Below are 17,424 nucleotides of genomic sequence, written 5' to 3' on the forward strand. Positions count from 1 at the left end.
AATATTTTAATGAAACATTCTGAAAAGAACCTATTCAAACATTCTGAAAAGAACCTATTCAAACATTCTGAAAAGAACCTATTCAAACATTCTGAAAAGAACCTATTCAAACATTCTGAAAAGAACCTATTCAAACATTCTGAAAAGAACCTATTCAAACATTCTGAAAAGAACCTATTCAAACATACTGAAAAGAACCTATTCAAACATACTAAAAAGAACCTATTCAATCATTCGATATAGATCTTAAACATACATTCTAAACAATCTAAGACTTATGAGATAAAATCTTAAAGAAATATTCTAAACAATGTAAGAGTTAATGAGATAAAATCTTAAACAAACATTCTAAACAATCAAAGAGTTAATGAGATAAAATTTTAAACAAACATTCTAAACAATCTAAGAGTTAATGAGATAAAATCTAAACTTTGCAAACTCAAAATAAACATTGCAAACTGAATCTAAACATAGTTTACAGACTAGGAGGATTCATACCATTTACACGTGGAGGCCTGGCTTCAGACTCACCCTCCTAGGCTGTAAACAATGTGTAAACATTACAAACTCAATCTAAACATTTTACTCGTCATTTAAAATCGTAAACACCGTTTTAAGGTACACTTACGTATATTCTTATTCTTTTATTTGGATCCTTTTTTTCCTCCCCCTCCTTAGAATAGGTACATTCGCCATGTACGTTAGACATGTTTTCAATAAACCCGTAACACTGAAGAGCTTTAATATTAAAGTCTGTCTAAAACTGAGTTTACTAGTATAATCTGAGACTATCAGCAAAAAACGATTACCAAAAGTTGTTTTGTTATGAAAATAAAATTTGCAGTGTGCTTTCTCTGTTGCCGACAAGTAAAATGACCACAGAAAGATAAATAAAGACCCCTTGGGAAATTGGAACGTTCCATGGAATTTTTTCGAGACGCTTAGAAAGGATTTTCCCACGAAACGAAACAAGTGCTGGGCAGGTCTAGGCATAACGTTTACAAAAATATCTCATCGAAAAAAATACGAACACACGAAAAAGATGAATACCGAGGAATTCATTGCGGAATTCAATGAAAACTATAGGAATTCGCCAGAATTGTTAAAGAATTCGTGCTCATTTTTCTGAATTCAAATGAATTCATGCTAATTTTCGGGAATGCAATTGAATTCATTTAAAAATTTAGGAATACGCTGGAATTCACAAGAATTCAGGAAATCATTTAGGGGAATTTAATAAATTTGCCAAAGATTTTTATGAATTCATAGAGTTAGAGCTGAAATTTCGTAAGAATTCATCAAATTTCTTGGGAATTCACATGAATTCAAAGGGATATTCTTGATTCGTTGGAATTCCCTTGAATACATGGAATTTTTCATGGAATTCAGAAGTTCGTTGTGGCATTCACATTGAATCCAGCCAGTGATGTACACCGAATTCGCGAGTTAGAAGCCCCTCGTTTCAAGTCCAGTGTCGAGTCCTGATATATTATATCAAGTCCCACTCGAGTCCTTTTAAATTAATTCTATTAATACTAACTTTAATTTAATTTTCTTAGTTTAATTTTACATAATTAATAATACAGGAATTATAATAAACTAATTTCTAATAAGGATAAATTTTACTCAAAGTATAAATCTGACGACGAAAATGACGCGCAGTAACAATAATTTAAACTTTTGGTTCTGGTTTGCTTAACACTTTTAGCTGAAGTCAAATTTTTGAACCATCACCTGTCTATTCTAAACTTTAAATCGATTAAACCCCACAAGATGCGGCGCTCTACTTAAAATTCAGGGTCACAAAGTAAATATTTTTGGACTTGATAAGGCGTCAAGTCTCTGTTCGAGTCCTCCTCGAGTCCAATAGCGAAGATTTTTAAGGACTCGAAATAATTTTCAAGTCCTAAAATTTTGATTTTCGAGTCTCGATCGGGTACTCGCCTTCATTCGAGTAATCGCATTGGCCTAGTATATCCGCCCCCACGTGGAGTTAAGCCTTGGCTTCCACATTGATAAATAATTAAAGATAATTAAATTAAATCTAAATTAATCATAACTAATTTAAATTAAAAATGAAATTATCCTTGTAATTAATTTACTGAATTTAGATAACTTACATGTTTACTTCTATAAATTTAACTTGTTTGACTATTTTGACCATTGTAAACTTAACTTAATTAAAAAAATAATGGCCTACTCGGACAATAAAACATGGAGGTCTCCTCGAACATCTGAGGATGAGGAGGATGATTCTACTTTACAAAAAGGGGAAGATAATTCGAAGGAAGATCTGTTTGCCTCTGCGGGGGACGATGGCGACACGCTAGCACCGCCAGAAACAGATGATCCTTTGGAGAATTTTAACCGGATTCTTCGCTTTGAAGAAGAGAAAGATGAAGAAGATGCTGATACAAGAAAGAGGACGGCCGCCTCTTCAGTACTGGGATTTTCTCCCTATCAATTATTTCCTCATAAGAGCATTCCCGCTCCCAAGGGAAGTTCAACTCCCTCGAATTTCCCTCCTCAAACTGGGATTGATTCCCTTGTCCCTCTTAAATCAGCGTCAAAAAACGTTAGGCCTAAAGTTAGTTTTACAACCACATTACCTAATCCTAGAGTTCAAACAACCGGAACTCAAATGTCTCCGTCTCGAAAAATTCCTCAATTTGGACCAGACACTACCGACGAGGAATTAAGATCCTTTATATTACCCTTACTCCAAATCTTGGCTGATAATTCAACCACACAGGCTAACGCCGTAGCTCAGAATGTAGCAATAAATAAAGCTATAGCTACTAATTTGGATAAATTAGTTAGGGATCTACCCTCATTAATAAATAGAAGTACTATTCCTCCGACGGGAAAAGTCCCTATTGAACCGCCGGAAAGGTTAGCGTTAATGGGATCTTCTAGCGATAATGCCTCAGAGATTTTAGCTGCTTTTGAGGAATATGCTAAATTCCACAAGCTATCAAATGAAGATAGGTTAGCTGCATTGCCTCTCCTTTTACGAGGGCATGCTTTGTATTGGTACAGGGATTTAATCCGTCAGTATGACGATATTTGCAGTTCAAACCCTGCTCATCCTCATTTAGCTTGGAAGACATTTAAAAGACACTTTAAGGCTCAATTTAGAGACTCTGAAGCTGACTCTAAACTTAAATAGAGATGTCCCAAAGGAGTCAGAAAGATAAGGAATCTGTAGAGAATTTCTTCGGGGAATTTATGAAGTTAAATTTAGGGATGACCCATCGTCTTTCCGAAATGGAGTTAGTTCCTATTATTAAAAGTAATTTGAAAGATGAACTTAGAACTCCCCTCCTTTTCTTGCAATTTACTACAATGGAACAATTAAGAAATTCCTGTAAAACAATTGAAAAGGATATTGAAGTTAGGAAAAAGAATGCCGAAAAAAGGGAAAAGAGGAGATCACCCCCTAAACCTAAGGTTACAGCCGAGTCCTCTTGCCCAGATAATAAGGGCTCCGCCCATAGTCAGTGTTCCCCCGGGCATTGTCAAAGCCCTTGTAATCCTCCTACTTCTCCTAAATGGGAATATCCCTTACAACCTAGAGCCAAAGCTAAGGCTAACAACTCCAATAGAGGTCAAAGATCTTATAATAGATATAATAACCAGAGATCTAAGTCCCCTGGTCGTCAATTGGCCTTGTCCTACCCCTCTACACGTACTATCACATGTTATAATTGCCGAAAACCAGGTCATCTTGCACCCGACTGTCAAAAAAAAAGATTAGCAAGTCGGGGGAAGCCCAGACGGGAGAGGTCTCACGTGGTCCCTCTCCCGGTGCCCAATAAATTCCCCTACCAAAAAGCGTGTCGCGTTTCCCTTGAGGATTGAATCCGTCAGAAAAGGTTCAGTTTATAAAAGGGTTACCATTCCCGTTACTTTTGAACACGCGACAGTTCACGCTAAGTTAGATAGTGGGGCCGATGCCTCTTTTGTCAGTTTAGATCAGTGGCAAAAAAATTGTAAATATAGAAATTCTTCAGAATTACCTGAAGATGAACAATTAGATTGTGTAGTTTGGGGCGACAGCCGTTATACTTTTACAAAAGGTTCTCACGAACTAGAGTTTACTCTTAAGTCAAACGAAAGTGAGAAACAATTTAAATTTCAATTCTACATAGTTCCTTCCTCAATAGTGACTTTATATTGGGTCAAGATTTCCTTGAAGAAAACAGGGTCAAGTTAGATTTTGAATCATCTCAATGTTTAGTGGGTAACCTAAAGATCCCTTTTTCAATTCCATCTGAAAAGGATCCTATAGATAAGGAGATTGTGAATAGTATTAGGGACGCAGTTTCCGCAGCCCCTATCTCTGATGAACAACGTCATCAATTAGAATCCCTTTCATTGAAATTTCCTGAGCTGTTTTCGGATAAAGTAGGAAGAACAGGACAAATCTTCCATGAGATTCATACGGGAAAGAGTCCGCCCATAAAATCTCAGCCTTATCGTGTTAATGACCAGAAAAAGAAAATAATAGAACAACATATAAGGGAAATGTTAGATGACGGGATAATCAGACCCTCTGTATCTCCTTGGGCTTCGCCCGTAGTTTTAGTTGATCAGACAAAACGGGGTAAACCCTATAGGTTTTGTATTGATTACAGAAAACTAAATCAAGTTACCATTAAGGACCCTTATCCTTTGCCTAATATAGAGGACATGTTAGCTAGAGTAGGAAGACCAAAATACATTACTACACTTGACCTTAAATCAGGGTATTGGCAAGTAGAAATGCACCCTAAGAGTAGAGAAGAAACTGCTTTCGTGACTCATATGGGAAAGTACGAATTTAATGTACTCACTTTTGGGCTGTGTAAGGCCCCTAGCTCCTTTCAGCGTTTAATCGACGAAATTTTTAGAGACGCGGATTACTTCCAATTAATCGACTATTTAGATGATTTAATCTCTCTTAGCGAGGATTGGGATCAACACTTAACGTGTTTAGAATACGTCTTAAATAGATGAAAGGAAGCGGGTCTCACCCTTCAGTTGAAAAAATGTCGTTTCGCTCAAAAAGAAGCTACCATATTTGGTCACATAGTCAATGAGACAGGAGTGCATATAGATCCTTCAAAAATAGAAGCTATTCAGAAATTCCCTCCACCTAAAAATGTTAAGGAAGTCCAGATATTTTTAGGGATGGCAGGTTGGCACAATAGGTTCACTAATCACTACTCTCAAATAGTGGCCCCTATTAATAAATTTAAAAGAAAGGATCAAAGATTTATTTGGGGTATCGAACACCAACAGGCGTTCGAAAAGATAAAGGAAGAAATCTGTAAGGCTCATCCTTTAGCTTCCTTTAGAAGGGATTCCCCGTGCATTCTAACTACAGATGCTAGTGATGCAGGGTTAGGTGCCCTTCTTTTCCCAAATACAAGATGGTGTAGAAGTTGCTATAGCTTATGTTAGTACAGGACTAAAAGATGCGGAAACGAGGTACTCCACTAGCGAGAAAGAGTGTTTAGCCATTTGTTGGGCGGTTAAGAAGTTTAGGCCCTTTCTAGAAGGTCGTAAATTCACTGTCCTTACTGACCATCAGGCTCTACAGTGGTTATTTAATATCAGGGAACCAAATTCTCGTCTAGTTAAATGGGCAATGTACCATCAAACATTTGACTTAACTATTAAACATAAGAAAGGAGTAAAACATTTAGTAGCTGACGCTTTATCGAGAGCTCCGATAAACGTCCTAAGCATTAACTTTAGCTCTTCTACTTCCAATTCTACTAGTAACCATGATCCAACTAGTAGTAGCACTAGTACAAATTTTACCGGTAGTAGTAGTAGTTCAACTTCCTCTAGTGATTCTGTTGAAGGTCGAATACGTCCTCCTTATATTCTGTCTTTACTATAGAAGACGTAAGAAAATCTCAAAGGGAAGACCCATTCGCTTCCCCTATTATTAATTCCTTGCAAGGACCTAACCCAGTTAGGAATAAAATGTTCGAACTAAAGAATGATCTTCTCTATAGAAGACCTTACAGGAACTATCCTGAGAAAATTTATTTACCTCCTCGGTTAAGGCTAGAAGCCATGAAGTTATTATAAAGTAATACCTTTTCGGGAAGTTTTGCTGGTAGAAATATCTACAAAATCACGAAAAAGGTTCTTCAGAAACATTGGTATAATTAAATACATTTCTGAGTAGTACCTTATAAGAGAGGTAAGTAATCATTCTAACAATGCAAGATATACAGAAATGTCGGGAATGTTTGAAATGAGGGTTATTAGAGGGTTACTCCTTTTTAAAATGGTATATTTGCGATTAGTTAATCACTCAGATAAATCTTGTACACCGATTACGGATTACTCGTAATCATTTTGGCCCTGTGGCAGGTCAAAGCTTTATTAGTGAATAATAATCCATAATATGATAGAGTACAAGGAAGTTAGGATAAACCCGTCATTCCGAAGGCTCTTATTATTTCAAAATAATAATTTACATTATCTTAAATTCACTTAAATCATTATTGCTTTAAATGTTTTAAAGCATAACTAGTAAAGAATAGCGATTTCATTCCTATACAATGGAACGTCACTTCTATCTATCCCCTACACCAGTCTCATCTCCCCCAGCAGTATCTCTTATAAAAAAATTGCTCCCCAAAAGCAAAATTAAGTCTTATACCCCTCTCCACCAATATTACTCTATAATATTTATTTAAACCCACGGAAAATTTTAAGGACCATGGCTTGAACAGAAAAAAAATTCCCGCCCCCTTGTTATATTTTTTTAACTTTAGTAACCCTGTATAAAGTTCACGCTCTCCCGCCCCGCCGGGGGGCTTGAGCTAAAGAGGATCTCCCTCGTTGCCGAAGTGGCCTGGACCGGTAGGCGTAGCAGTAAAACGAGTCTCCCACGTTGTTAAGAGGGTTAAAGTCGCCATTTACGTTCTCTTTTCGGACTTTTTATTTATCGCTCTGACGAGGGGCGCAAAAGTTCGACCGGTTCACGTGTTTTTCATTGCGGTAGAATAGGAAAAGAGCCTCGCGTGACGCTCCTCGTGCCAGAGCTAGGCCTAGTACGGCATTATTTTATCGAAGTTGAGGAAGTATTTCAAACCAGTCGCCTAGTTTAGAAAGGTAAGCAATATTGTTGTTTTTATTTGAACATCTGGGTTGGATAATTAGAGATACTATTGTTGAAATTATTTCGATATTAACACTAAGATTACAATATTGAACTCAGATAAAGTTTATATCTGTTTAAGTAGGCCTACTTTTTTAAAGATGTAATTGTGGCCAAACAGGTTCGAGGTATGTCTCATAAGCCAAACACTTTGAGAAGGTTTTGAAGCGTTCAGATATGGTAGAGAATAGTACGGCAGTATACGCCACTCGGGTCCCTGCGACCCCCCTTGCCGACCCCCTTTTGGTTTATACGCCACATGTACCCCCCTCCCCTCCCCCTCCCATTTTTGTACTCTTTTTCTGCGACCCTCCTTGCCGACCCCCATTTGGTTTATACGCCACATGTGCCCCCCATTTGGTTTATACGCCATATGACTCTTCATTTCGGCTTATACGCCACACAGGGAAAATCTTTCTTGGGTTTATAGGGAACCTGGCCGACCATATTTTCATCCACCCCTCCCCTCATTTGGTATTACAGGTAAAATATATGTTTTAGAGAGGCGAAAATCTTTTTCGGGTTTATAGTGAAAGATATTTTTTTTTTCACCGCTAGATGTCGGTATGGTCATCCTTATTTGAGGGAAAAAAAAGATTTTCTTCGAGTCGAGAGGGGTCCTCTTTAAGCTCGGAATTGTTCTTTTCGAATATTATTTAAAAGGGTACGTTGTAGTAGGAAAACAAGATGACCAAGACCCTAATATGTGTTTTTTTAAAAATTTTATTTTTACAAGATTTTACAAATCTTTTTCCAATCTAGTTTTAAAATATTTGTGTTGGGAAATTATTAAGTTATAAAGATTAAATGGTTTTAAAGTGCACATGCACTTTTTCTTTTCTAGGTTTTCTTTAAATTTAAGAATGATTTCCGTAGGAGTAATATAATTCATAATATAATTAATTAATTCATCGAAGTTTTCGTAGAATGATTCGAGAATACGTATGTACGGTTCGTCTTCGAATAAATATTTGTTAAGTTTGAAAAGAATATCGTGTACAGTTTCAATCATGCATTCCAGAGATAAAGTATTAGCCTTTAAAAGTTCTAAATGTTTCGTTATTTTAGGTATTTTTCTGTTTAAAGTTAGGACTTCTTTGGGTGATATTTTAAAATTAAAGTCTTCGATATCTTGAAAAGTAAAAATTATTCCGTCTAAAGACGCGTGAAGTTTAATATAACTTCGTCTTATCCTCTAAAATGGAAAATTCTTTAGAATTTTTATCAGGATTCGAAGTTACTAATTGATATATATCATTCCATTTGTCCATAAAATGTTTCCAGGTTTCGAGAGGTAAAGGAAATCCTTTAAGATTAGTTTTTCTTCTAAGAAAAAGTTCAATTTCCATATCATCGACGAGACCGAATGTAAGATAAAGCGTTTTACTAAGATGAAATTTCGAATTAAGTTTCTTAAGACGTCCTTCCATCTTCTTTCTTTTAGTAACGGTAGATTCAGGGTTTTCGATAAGTCTTTTATTAGAAATTTCGGAAGACATTTTGACGTGATGTTGCTCGTTCGGTTGTAAACCAGCGAATGTTGATTCGAAAGCGTTCGAATTCTCTTTTATATAATTATTGATCGGGAAGGGGGTGAGGGAGGGGGGATGTAAGTGTTTTCGTTGATTCTTTTTATAAGTAAAGGTCCTAATAATATATTTATTTGATGTATTCTATGTTTAAATCTTAATTTATCTATTAAAAAATAATTTCTTCGATCTTCGGGGGGAATATGATATATTTTTATAACATTATTAAATTTAACCATAATTTTTAGTTTATGTATTTTTCTTCTTCTATTTTAGTTAAATCATGACAGGTTTTAAAAGATTTAAGACGTATAATATCGGGTACATCGGGTATTCTCGGTATGTTATTTGTAGGATATCCTTTTATAAATTTACAAGTAGGAAATTGTTTCCAATGTTCTTCGAAAGGGTCTGAGATTTTCATCCAGTTATTTAAAATACCGTTACAGTGAAAACAACGTACATGATCACCATAATGTAAATAATAAAAGCCCGCTCTAGCTAAAGTTCCTTTATCAATTTCGGGGAAAGGAAAATGACAAAAACTGTGATATCTTTGAATTTCGTCGTTCATATTGGGGAGTCTAAATCGTAAATGAGAAATTTGTCGACGATGTAGAGATATTTATAGGAAGTTAAAAAAATGTGCATGACGTCAAAATAAATAAGATTGATATATACATTTAAAAATGTTTAATTAAGAAAAAATGAAATAAAAATACAAAATAAATTAGAAGAAAACAAACAAACTGAACAACTAAAAATAAAATTTAAAAGGGAATATTTTCTTTATTTTTATACAAATATAAAGAGTAAATCACGCCTCTCTCAAAAGCGCACGGTTTTACGCAATGGAATAGAAATCGATGGGGATATAAACATTTAAGGGGTGGGGCTTAGAGGGTTTACGCCTTAGAGCAACTAATATCGTTTAAATCAATAACGTATTTAATATTAAAAGATTCTTCTAAAAACGCACATTTATCTTTTCCTTTAGAAAAATAGGTGCCAACGTCTCGCGTCATGTGCGTCGGAGACCTAGGTGACCGGCTGTGTTGTCATCATGTAAGGAGAGTAGGATCGGTGGCCGCATTAGCTTGGGAGCGACGATGACCAGTTTGAAGCCCGTGCCAGTTTTGATTCGTTCGAAGCAACTTGCGGTGCGACTAAGTTTGCGTGACGCCTGGGTCGGTGGGTTATCAAAAAACTGGATCAGAGGGGCCATAAAGTCGTCCTCAAGTTGAACAGCGCGAAGGTTAAATGTAGCCAGGTAAAAAGGAACTGCCGATAGTTCAGTGAGAAGAGTGTCTTCGATGAAGGTGGCTGGTTCGTGTGGTGGTCAAGAGAGCGCATCTGCGTCAAGTTGCTTGCGGCGGGTTAAATTCCTGAAGCGTAAGGGACAAGCGAGCGAGCCTTCCGTTGGGATTCTTAACGGAAGTAAGCCAGCAGAGGCCATGATGATCCGCGTCGATATAGACTTCCCGTCCGTAGACGTACGGGCGAAACTTTTGAACTCCGAACACGATGGCGAGACATTCCTTTTCGGTGGGGCTATAGTTCTGTTCGGCTTGTTCAATAATTTGCTGGCGTACGCAATGACCCGCTCTTGGTTGTTGATTTTCTATTTTAGTATGGCTCCGACTCCGTAGGCCGTAGCGTCCGTATGAATTTCGAACGGCTAGTCCCAATGCGGGTGCTGAATGACCGGGCTGGGAATGAGGCATTTGCGAAGGGGCTTGAAAGCGGCGTCCGTTTAGGGTGACCACACGAATTTGCAGTCTTTCTTAGATTCGTTAGGTGTTTTGCGATCGTGGAGAATCCATTGATGAACCGTCTATAATAGCCAGCGAGGCCAAGGAACTGTTGCACCTGGCGCTGAGTTTTTATTGTTTGGAATTTTTCGACCGCCTCAAGATTCCGTGGGTCGGGAGCATTCCCATCACCGTCAATGACATGGCCCAGGTATGTGATGCGTGATTTAGCGAACGAGCATTTAATTGGTTTAATCTTGAAATTTATTTTTCCAAGGCAAGTCAGGGCTTCTTCCAGGTGTTGGAGATAGTCATCAAAGGTGGTGGAAAAGATGATTATGTCATCTAGGTATGCCATTGCCATTTTCCACATGAGTCCCCCAAGAGCTTTATACATGAGTCTCTGGAACGTACTGGGCGCGTTACAGAGGCCTATCCCAAGTACGTTGAACTCGTACTGGCCGTCTGGGATGACGAAGGCAGTTTTCTTATTAGCTTCTTCGGCAAGAGGGACTTAGACGTAGCCCGAGGCCAGGTCCAGCGTGTAAACAGAGTTGAACCGGCCAAGCGATCGAGTTTGTCATCAATTCGGGGAACGGGATGAACATCTTTCTTTGTGACCGTGATGAGTCGACGCTAGTCCACGCAAAAGCGCCAAGTACCATCACGTTAGGAACTAGAATAGCAGGGGCGGCCATGGGCTGGAGGACTCACGAATGACGTTATTGGCCAACAGTTTGGAAACTTGACATTTTAGTAGGTCACGTTCCTTGAGAGATTTCCGGTACGGGTGGGACCGTACCGGTGCGGAGTCTCCGGTGTGAATTTGGTGGTGGATAAGGGGGGTACAACCAAGGTCGTAGTCGTGGCGTGAGAAGATTGGGGCATTACGTCGAAGAAGCTGGAGTAAACGATCCTTATTATCGTGAGTCAGGTGGTTCCCAATATCTAGGTTGTCTGGAATGGAAACATGGGTATTGGTGGTGGACGTTAACAGGATCTTTACAATGATATCGTGAGCGGTGGCAATGGTCGAGTGTCGGGGCAGAATGATCGGCCGAGAATACGGGTTGGCGACCCGAATACACGTGTAGCCTTTGTCAAATTTGGCCAAAGTACGGCAGACCAGTACGACCATGTGGACTAGGTAAACCCTCAACCAAGAAAGTATCGGATTGGCCTGGGATGCTGACTCCAAGAAGGGCTTCGAACGAGGTGGGATGGTAGTGTCTTCCAAGGTACAGATTTTGAATTCGTAACCCGACCGATCGTTCGAGAGTGGGAATTCGGAAGTACCCAGGGTAATCGAACGAGATCGGAAGTTAATCTCGGCGTTGCTGGTTTCGCAGAATTATAACCCGTAAAGTAGGTCGCATTTGAAGTTTTGTACGATGAGTGCTTCTAGAGCATAGGTGGTTTTCCCTATTTTCAGCGGCAAAACCGTGCGCCCAGTGGGTGTAATAGTTTTCCCGTCTGCTCCTTGAAGGTGGATTGTGCCAGGTGGGGTAGTTAGGAGATTAAGTTGCTGTACGAGTTCTGGCATTATGATATTTTTTCTGCTTCCGGAGTCAATGATGACATCGAGTGTGGTATCATGGATGGTGGCAGGAATGCGTATTAATTTGTGTGGTGCGCTAAGGAGCAAGGGTATGGGCTCTGAAGAAGACGGAAAGGTACCTCCGTTCCCGAGGGATTTGAGCGAGGAGACTGATTACGGTATCGTTGTTGGTTAGTCTGGTTGCGATATGGCGAAGGACTGCGGTTGCGAGGTTGGTTATTGTGTGATGAACTGCCCCACGGGGACGAAGAGCGCTGGCCGCCCTGGCCTGGGGATGCACTACGATGGTGGTCGAACGACGAATTTCCACGGGCTTGGCGGCAATACGAAGCCAGATGGTCTGTACGGCCACACGTATAGCAAGCAGGGTAAAATGAAGAACTCCTGGGTTGTTTAACTTCGCGTCGGAGTGACGCAACTTCCTCACGAAGGGAACGGGGGTCGTTCCGAAGTTCGTGGTATTGATTATCCTTGTCAGCGCTGGAGTCATGCAGTAGAACAGGCATCGAGGGGTGGGGGTTCTCGTCGAATTGAAAACTGTTGTGAAGAGTTCTACTAGGCGTGATTCGGAGGTAATGGTATCCGCTGCCGGAACGGTTGAGATTAATCTCAATTTTCCAAGAAATCTGAGGTGGAGGTGGGACATGTTAAAATGAGCCTATCTCGGAGATTGGGAAGAAGCCCTCGTAGAAGTTGGTTGACCTTTTCGGTCTCCTCCATTGCGGGGTTGGCCAGGGAACAAAGGGAAATTACAGAACGGTAATAGGCATTGGGATCCTGACCTGGGGTCTGCTTGTGGGCCATGAGTTCGTTAAATATCGCCATGCTAGAGCGAGCGAATTCTGCCGTGAGGTGTGCTTTCCACTGAAGCCATGTTCGTGCAGCACCGTTGAGACTCCGAAGTCTGGCCGAATACCATGAGAGGGCTTTTCCTAGCAGTGTTGTAGGGAGAAGATTGATAAAATCATCGCTGGTTTTGTTTTGGTGCTCTGTTCAAATAGCAGCAGGAAATCGGTAATGTCCTGCGACTCAGGATCAAATTTCGGCACTTCTAGTTTCTGGAAGTTTAAAGCCTGTAGGGCCGTCGCAATGGTGGCAGCGATTTCGGCGGGAGTTGCCATGACAGGCACCGAAGTGCTTTTCCGTTGGCGGCGATTGGGGAGGAGTCCGTAAAACTCCGGAGTTTGACCTCGACGGGAGCGGCGGTTTTCGTCTGCCGTAGGAGCGACACAAGTCGGCACGACAGGAGACGGGCCAATCGCGGTGACGGCGATTACCGGCTTAAAATCTGAGAGATCGGCGAGGGATCGTGCAGAGTCAGGAGACGTATACGATTCGGTCATGGAATCGTAAGAATAGCTCATGAGTGGCTGGGTAAAATCGATGCTCGGCGCCTCCACCAGTTGTCACGGGTAGGAATGACTAGACTAGATGTATGTTTGTCAGACGAGGTTTATTCACAATTTACAAATTTCAACTTAAATACAAAATAGGAGCACGCGATACTTATAGTGCGGGAGGTAGGATGGCTAGAGCGAAGGGCTCGGTCTTTTCGACCCTAGTCTCTCTTCGCTTTTCACCGAGATGGACGGACTAGCTTTTGCAGCCGGCTACCGAACCTTCTACTACTTTGGGCGCTTGCCTTATTCAGTCAGTGTCAACCCTCAGTCAATCCCAAAGGCGAGTCCCTGATTTTCTCTCAGGTGTGCGCTTTTATAGTCTCCGAGCCGACGCCAGCGTTTCTAGCGGGCGCGCGTGTGTTGGGAACGGTTAGCCCGTCCGTCTTATATGCATGCACTTGTTGGTCCGTCCGTACGTCTGCCATGTTTTTCATTGTGGGGGGGAGGGTTGTAATCGATCATTATTATCGAGAAAATGTTGGAGTATTTTTTTTTAATTTTTGGAGAAACTGATTTTGAAATTAAGCAACGTATGAGAATCGCCGAACTGGTTTTCGAGAAAATAGCATACCTTGATCTAGAGGAGGTCGAAGTAAGTGTAACATTTCCTAAATTTAGGCATGTTAATAATATCATTTCTTATTTTAAGTATCTCGAAGACATTGATAGAGGGAGTAGATGATTTGGTTCTACTGATGTGAAAAATTTAAAGTTATAATAAAATAACATTTACAATAAACTTACAAAACCTTTCTCACGGATAAATTAATAATTTAAACATATGGAATTCATATCTAAAACTGTGAAGGGTAGCATCTGAAGTTAAAGATCTCTAATAAGTTGCTGAAATTAAAAGTAGATTTAAGATTTCCTGGAATAATCATTCATGTTAAAACTATGTTATACGACTGTAGTATATGTCAAGTTTCTATTTAAAGGGATATTAACCTTTAATTTCGATTAAGATAAGGTTTTCATAGTTTTAAATAGTTGAAAACGTGAACATCGAGCGGTAGGAAGGTATTACAATTATTTTATCAAATCAAGTGTTACACATCTTGAGAAAATTTCTCGAGTGGTAAAATACATTGAAATATCTGAATCACGTATGCTCTTCAAAATATTTTAAGTATAAAGTCTGGTAACAAATTGCTTTGGGGAAAAACAATGGATTATTCTAGAATAAATTCCCATATAAACTCGTAAAATAGTATAAAGCAAAATAGAATAACCCCCGATCCTGCTAGAATCTTCATAGACGTAAAATATATCTTACAATGTTTCGGAACAAGCGGTTGGTATATTTCAGTAATTATAATAAACGATACGTTTTTATTTTCTTAATTATTTTTATTAGTTTTCCTCGGGAAAATGGTTATTCTCGTACCGAGAAATCACACGGTCCTTTAACATGTGAACTCCCATCAACCTCGGATTAAAAGATCAGGCTTGGGCTTTGATCCCTGTTAGTGATATATTTTCATTTAAATTGCTTGACGAAATAAAGAGTTTATTACATACAAGGATTACATGAAATTAAATAGAGGAAGTAAGCCAATATCCACCGTCGAATATACCAACTTAAGGCCCTATCAGGTTTTTTAAACTCTTTACCACGTTGTGCTTGTAAGGGAAATCCAACTTGATTTTTTCGGATTTCGTTTGACTTCGTCGGATTTCGTTTGATTTCAGAATTCGATAAAATCCAATGTATTTCAACTAATTTTGAGATTTTTCCCGTGATTCCGTCGGATTGTGCTATTTTTTTGTGATTTCGACGGATTTTGCGATATTTCCCTTAATTACGCTGGATTTTTAGGTTTTTCGCGTGATTTCCTCTGATTTTCAGATTTCTTTAGATTTTGGATTTCGTAATGGATTTTACGATTTCTTTACTGATTTTGTGAGTTCACTTCTGATTTCGTGAGTTCACTTTTGATTTCGTGATTTCTTTGCTAATTTTTAATTTTTTGACTGATTTTATGATTTCTTTTCTAATTTCGTTGCTCATTTTGGATTTTTATTTATTTCGAAATCAGTATTGATTTTGGATTTCTTAAGTTGGATTTCACGGATAGCGTACGGGATTTCATGAATGACCGACCCCTCGGTCATTACAGTGTAAACTATTGATAATTTTTATCTTTATCTTCAAAGGAGATAAAGTAGAGAAGTCAATGAAAAATTCATCAAGTACAATTCGACCTGGTATCCCTGACATTTTACCAAGTACGATTCGAAACGACACCTCGGAAACCTAACCAAGTCCAATTCTAGCCAGCAATCTTTCAGAAGGAGCTATCTTATTAAAATGGTTCTTAACGAAAGGGGTGTAGTTACAATTGTAACGTTACTCGGTGCGTCAAACGAGGTAGATATTCCTTCCTCATCGACCCACCTCTTTCAAATTCATTAATGCTTATCTTATAACTATCAAATTTCGCAAAAATAGAAGTATTAATTTCTTATAATAATTACTAAATAGTTTGCCCAGATTTAGCCCCTCCCAAACCAATTTGAAACCCTAGTGACACTACTGGCTGTTTACCACATCTTCCAAATCTCATCATATCACCATAACAATGGCTTTACTCATTTGAAATAATTATTGGTTTCAAAAAGTGTATTCCCGATCTTATTAAAAGCGCTTGCAAAAGAAATAGAAATAAAAAACAAATTATTCAAAATTGGTATGCATATCCCACCGAAAAACACCACCTTAACTATTCATTTTCTCCAGGCGACTCTTATCATTAAAACATTGGCAATCTACTCATATTCTGAACACATTTGAGCCACCAAGTGACTACAAAGAGTAATAGGTATGTCTTTGTTTTAAACCGAGCCTTGGGCCCAAACACATTAAGTTCTGTTCTGTTAAAATTCTGAATATAAGCGTAGTGATCTTCCATTTATTTATATTTCCACACATCATTGAAAGACAATACAGGGCCAGGAGTTCATAATATAACCCCCCTTCGGGGGGAAGTACGAAACTGGCCATAGAGCTAATGATAAAAATCACGAACAACAAGATTTCATCGTTGCGCATTGAAAGGACTAGCCTGTTGATGGACATACAACTTTACAGTAGATTGTAGTGGTATCTATACTTCTTGGTTTTCGTTCCTAAACTTCCGGTGGCTGCGATCTTCGTCGAAAAGAAAAATCGCGTCTATGGTTGACGTAGAAACGCAGTGTAATTTTTATATTAAAGATAGCGCAAATAAATTTGTCCAAACCGTTTTAAAACTTGAACGACAGCAAAAAAGAAGCTTCGGCTGTATTTCGAGTAGTCTTACAGTGTGCGAGTATCCGACAAAAAAGCGTAAAATAGAAGAAACTGTAGTGGTAAGTTAAGCCTTTGCCGCTTGTTTTGTTATGAGCGGCTATGCGCCTGTTTTTGTTATTATCAACCGAAGAAATTGCCACCTTTTCCAAAATGTTACTAAATTTTATAGTTTTTTTGACACCAAATCATATTTACCTAATCCAAGTTCTTAATAATTAGCTTAATTATTGATCCCTTTCTAAAATATTGCTATTCAAGATTCTCTTTACCCTAAAATGAGGGGCACTTTTAGCTACTCGTGTTTTTTTTTACTAAAGTTTGTTTACATATTCAAGTTAGACCCTATTTGTTTTGTCAAGCCACATTTGACGAAACAAATCAGGGGGAGAATACGACTGAGATACGGTTTTAGGTTTAGGTTACGTGTAGGGGTTGAATTAACATGTCAGTAAATTTAAATAGGCGCTACATGCGGGTTCTTCATCTTCTAATAATGGCTTGGCTGAAAACTATGTATTTGATTTGGTCAAATCATGGCTGTATACTGATGATGTCAAGAAAAATTCAATTTGTTGTACCATTAAGACTGCATATCGTGATACCAAGGTACATTTTGTCAGATTTAATTGATTTTGAATGGTTTGTATATGCAATTAACAATATTTCTCAGTCTTATTTGGAAGTCTCGCGTAAGGACCATCTTATACCTAAATTTGGATTGGAAGTTAT

Source organism: Phalangium opilio, unplaced genomic scaffold, assembly GCF_054372755.1.
Source record: "Phalangium opilio isolate 3A_F unplaced genomic scaffold, DU_Popi_V2 ptg000053l_1, whole genome shotgun sequence".
Taxonomy (NCBI): Eukaryota; Metazoa; Arthropoda; class Arachnida; order Opiliones; family Phalangiidae; genus Phalangium; species Phalangium opilio.